The sequence below is a fragment of the Quercus suber genome, unplaced genomic scaffold (genome assembly GCF_002906115.3).
Source record: "Quercus suber isolate HL8 unplaced genomic scaffold, Cork oak 2.0 scaffold_1084, whole genome shotgun sequence".
Lineage (NCBI taxonomy): Eukaryota > Viridiplantae > Streptophyta > Magnoliopsida > Fagales > Fagaceae > Quercus > Quercus suber.
The window spans coordinates 19,587-24,972 of record NW_027070490.1 but is presented as its reverse complement, the minus strand read 5'-3'; the positions used below and the strand labels follow the sequence as shown (position 1 = coordinate 24,972).

The 5,386-nt window shown below is 33.8% G+C and overlaps 1 long non-coding RNA gene across 4 annotated transcripts; it reads right to left on the bottom strand.

Moving 5' to 3' along the window:
* Nucleotides 1–244: 244 nt before the first annotated feature.
* LOC111991879 (uncharacterized) lies at nt 245–5,254 on the bottom strand. Of its 4 annotated transcripts, none has more exons than XR_010627286.1 (7): nt 4,740–5,253; nt 4,417–4,629; nt 3,992–4,140; nt 3,782–3,903; nt 2,334–3,377; nt 2,163–2,211; nt 245–593 (listed from the first exon to the last, which is right to left on the bottom strand). It is a non-coding gene; the product is annotated as an uncharacterized LOC111991879 (long non-coding RNA). The 4 variants fall into 4 exon arrangements; XR_010627287.1 differs by having other exon boundaries at nt 3,992–4,086; XR_010627285.1 differs by having other exon boundaries at nt 3,992–4,629; nt 4,716–5,254.
* Between the last annotated feature and the right edge of the window lie 132 nt (nt 5,255–5,386).

The window sequence follows — 5,386 nt, the reverse complement described above, 5'->3', positions numbered from 1 at the left end:
GTACCAGAGCCAAACGTATAATAATACCTGTACCCATTTGATAACAATTAACTTTTTTCCATTCTATGATCAATTTGACTCGCATCAATACCAAGACTAGTACAATTTTATGACATCCAAGTCACCATGACCATTGACCAATCAGCTGTTGAGTAACAAAATAGCACACACTCAACATCTTTCAAACTTCAACAAATCTAAATCAAATAAATTAAACAGAACCATCATTCCCATCTTCAAAAGAAAACCCAAATCATCCAATAGTTTCAAAATATCAATAATGAAACAACCTGAATTCATCAATTAGATAGGAAGAAATTTATAGTACATAGCATCTCAAAAGAAAGAACACAATAATAAAACAACCTGAGTTCATATTCCTTAAATGAAAAAAAGATGGTACTTAAATCATCTTAACATTCACCATAATTGGGAATTTGTTAGTTTACATTGATCAAAGCCTGTTTAGAGAGAATTCCTTGGTCCCTGGCACTAGCAATGGGATACCACTAAGAGAGGGTTTGCTCAGCAAATTATAATGCTCACTACTTGAGATCTTCATGTTGTCAGGATCAGCAACATCAACAACATAACTGCAGAAAGGGATCAGGTCATTACAACTTGTCAAGTCATCCTAAAACTAAGAATTGATGCTACTGAACCATTACTTAATAATAATAACTAAACACATACTCAGATTGTAACAATACCATCTCCTAATGATCTTATGCTTCCTTCCACAAATCTGTCCATACAATTGACTACTTAAAGGGGCTTTTTCTTTTGATAGCAACATTTGTGGAATACAACAATAATAATATAACTCTTTTAAACTTCAGTCATATGAAGATTGAGAAAGTCCAATTAATTTTTGTGATTAAGGAGACATTAAGTTGTAGCACTCCACAACCATGGCAGAGACCTATAACACATTCTAAATTTTACACAATGATAAAAACAAGGTCTCAATTCCAAATTTTCATATGGACCAGGGCAGTTTGTTAGACATGCATTCCACAAGCAAAGGCAGTCAAATTTGTGCATTTAACTGACTTGCTAAAAGCTTATTACCAATTAACTATAACAAAAAATGAATTAATCTGCTCAAACCCCTGCCCAATTCATTACATAAGACCAACCCTATGACAAATTAAATACCTACTCCAAAGTAATTATTTGTTTTACCAAGTATGTAACAGTCACTACTAAAGTTCAAAGGTAAAGTCATTCTTCCTTGAACTTTCTTAGGCATACAATTGGAGAAATAAAAGACAAACATGATCGAATATAAAATTCATAGATTCAACTAGACAAGAAGTAATAAATATCATTTAGTTTAAGAAGTTCATTACAAAACTCAAACTTTAGTAAAGAAACAACATGCCACCGGCAAGGAACTAATGAAAATCCAATCAAATAAAGAAAATTACATAATTGAAAATTTAAAAAGTACTACTAGTTACCTAACAGCCACTAATCCATCATTGACAATTCAAAAAGTACTACTAGTTACCTAACAGCCACCAGTTACAGTAAGGTCTCATTCACTGTAAGCCCAACTAAAAATAAACAAAACTACTTCAACCTCTTACTCTTTCATAGCCATCTCACATTCAAGAGATAGCATTAGTCATGATATATTAACAAATCACATAATTCACCAAAAATAAGAGTAACAAATAACATTTATTGATGCATATGCATAAATAATTAACTTGCTCAAAGAGTTATAATCATGATGTTTGCAAATCAAGTCGGTTTTCACTTCATTAGAGAACTTAGCTAGATTCTCTCCTTTTTGGTTTGGCCCCTTAAGGCTATTCATTGACTTATTAAATGAAAAACCTTTTTATTTGAAAGGCTTTACACATTTCTTTGTAACCTTTTTATTTGAAATACTTTACACATAATATCTATAAGAACTTAAACGCGAACCCAAATCAACAAATACCAAAAAAATTAATCTGGGTATTTCCTATTTTCCTTGTAGATCATATAGTATTACATAAGCAGCCCCATTTGAGTAAGATTCATGCCAAACCAGATCACAAAATGCAAGAAAATTAACCCAAATAAGATATTCATATAAAAATAAAATAAAATAAATAATCAAACCGAGGACAGAATCAGAAACAACCCCATTTGAGTAAAAACAATTATACCTTAGAATCCAATTTGTTAAAGATCTTGTTGAAACCAAATTGCTTTCCTCTTTGAGATAAACAAACCAATGAGATAAGTTTGTGTTAAAAAAAAAAAAAACCCCAAAATCAGAGACTAAAAGAAGGAAATTAAGAAGAAGAAAAAACCCAACAAAGAGAAGGATGACTTACACACGTAGAGAGAGAACTCGGTGAGAGAGGGGAGTAGCACCGCCAAATCGTGATGGTGATTCGAGGCTGGAGAGCTGAGAAAGCTGAGAGAGGCAGAGAGACTGAGAAAGAGCTACAGCCTGAGAGAGGCGGAGAGAAAGCTTAGGGTTTTTTTCTAAAAAAATTTCGGGTCCAAAAGAGGTATATTTATATGAACCCAACCCGAAACTGAAAATAATCAGATCTTCAGACTCGAAATCCGACCTGAATATTCTCAAACCCGCCCAAAACCCATCGGGTTGGGTTAGGTGGGTCGGGTCCTTGATCAACCCTACCTGTTGCTAGTGCTCTAATAATTAGGGTCCGTTTGGTAAGAGATTTCTAGTAATGTTGTTTAAGTGTTATGGAAATACATGTGGGTGAAAAAGTGCTATAGAAATACATATATTGTTGCTTAAACAATGGAAATTGTTGTTTGAACAACAATACCAAACAAGCCCTAGAGGTTTTGTAAGGTCAGTTTTGATTTAATTTGTGATGAAGGAATTTAGCCCGACCCACACCATGTCACCAGTACTAGGCACATCAATATCAAGGGTCTCAAGAACAGCCCAAAGAGGAATTTCATATTTGGAGAATCCAGAAGTTAACCTCAACATAGTTTAATTCCCTAGAGAGTGCATTGTTAAAAAAAGGTCTGTCACCAAAGTTTAATTCCCTAGAGTGCATTAAAATCTATCCTCAATCAAACACTTAATAAAACTGAAAAAGAAAATAAAAGAAAAGGAAAATCAAACTGAAACCTTACCGAAAAAGATGTAAAGATTCTAAGCACAAACAGCTGGGGTGGGGGGACAAAACAGATAGAAAATAAGAATGAGTTCAAATGTAGTGAAGGTCTGAGAAGAGCAGGGAGTCTTAGAGGAAAAACAGAGAGAACATAGAGAAACAAATAGAGCCATACACCTTCATTTCCAGCAAGTTTCTCCTCTAAGGGCCCCCTCTTTTTTGTTTTTTGTTTTTTGTTTTCTTTGATAAGTGACTCCCCTTGGAAGTTGGAACCATCTACATCAGAGATTCAGAAACATGAAGTTCAGGGTCGAACTCAGCAGTTAAAAGTGAATAAAGTTCATCTTTATCAGAATAATAAGTGTTAGCCAGTTTTAAATGTGCCTTTAAAATCTAACTCACATGTCAAGGATTCCTATAACAATGTTATGACTGTAACACCAACTGGAAAGGACCAAGAACTACCCACCAAAAAAAAAAAAGTATGAAAAGGAAGCAATACAACAACCTTTTTTTTTAAGTGACAACAACCACAACATTAAAAAGGTCTCATAAATTGAATAATGAAAAGAAAGTATAACATGAGACAACTTAGATAATAACTGTGATTAAAAAAACAAGAAGAAGAAGAAGAAGAAGATAATAACTGTGAAATTAAAGGGTGGGAGAGAGGGACTTACTCTGAACACGACATAGGGTGCTGGCATTAGACCAATCAAAGATTAATGAAAAGGTTTGGCAATGATGGAGTTATTGTCATAAAGAGCATGTAATTTAGCAGCTTATCTCTACCTTTAGCTATCTGATTTCAAGAAATTTCAGTTTAATTGAATAGCACACAAAAATAGATTAATTTTACAATACAAAGAAAAGACAAGGCAAAGATATACCTCTGCATGGAAGAATCTCAAATTTTAATGCCACAACCAACTAACCAAAGGCCTGCCAATTAACTTGGACAAAAAGAAGCAGGATGATGCTCCAGCTGTAGCATTAAAAACAACTAAGAGAAGGCCTCTGATTCTATTTTCTTTTTCAGCTGAGTGAAGCAGCACGATTTGTGAGAGACATGGAGGTGTGGCAATAGAATGACAATTTTTTGAATATGTAAAAGTTCTTACTTTTTATTTCACATGCAGGTGGTGTGTGTTAAATAATAAGCAACATGCAAAGCCATTGTTGACACACTGTTGATTTTGATGCAACCCAACTCAAATTCCAAAATCCCACCCAACCAAACTTTAGATTAAAATAAAAAATAAAAACCAAGCCCCGGATAAAGTAATAGAGAAACAAAGACCTAGAAGATGAGAACCTGGGTTGATGAAATTCCTTTTGTCTGTTTATTTCGATCTCTCTTTTTTTTCTTTTTTTTGTCCCAATAAATTGGAAACATTCTGTAGATGCAGCCATGGTTGACTTACTCACTCAGAGTGAACAAAGCCACAGATAATGTTGCAACCCAGTCTGAATTGGAAACTTTCTGTACATCCAGCATCAAAGTAAAGAGTAGCATCTTCAATGTGCTCTGAAATTTAAGACAAAGGTGAATAAATAATATTAGAATAGATCAACTGAATGTTGGACAGAGATTTTCAAATGTCAAGTTAATACCATCAATAACTTTTCAGAACTCACAAATTTGTGCAGATACAAATCAGACAAAATCAACAGCCCAGCCACCACTGCTACTCTTGCCTTCAACGCCAGCGATGCCAAGCTCTGAACTTCCTTGACTGACAGCACTGTTGACAGCACTGTTAGCAGTAGAGAAACCTGGCTTCTTCATTGTCGTCTTGGTCCAAGGACCTGGTTGGGTCCCCTTTACAACAGCAACAATAATAACGTCTTAATCCCAAAATTTTAAAACATAATTCAATACACATTCCAATTAAGGAAAATTACTAAATATTTTAATGTTGCAACTTGGGTTTGATGATGGTAAGTGCTGATGTACTATAAATTGCCAATAATGTGATAAAAAATGGGATGACCAGTAGCAACTAAAACCAAGAGGAACAAACCATTAAGTTGACTTATACTAATGCCAGAGTGAATGAGACATTTGATTAAACATATTTGCACATTTCAAACTGAGAATGAGAAGAATGTTTTTTGCAACATGAATCCACCCAAAAATTATACCAAAAAAAAAAAAAAAAAAAAAAAAATCAACATTAGAATAATGTACTGTTATACTTGAAATTGTATATATGGCTACAACAATGAAAGGGAGAGAGATGATGCCAAAGAAAGAAAAAAAAAAAAAAAAAAAAAAAACCTTA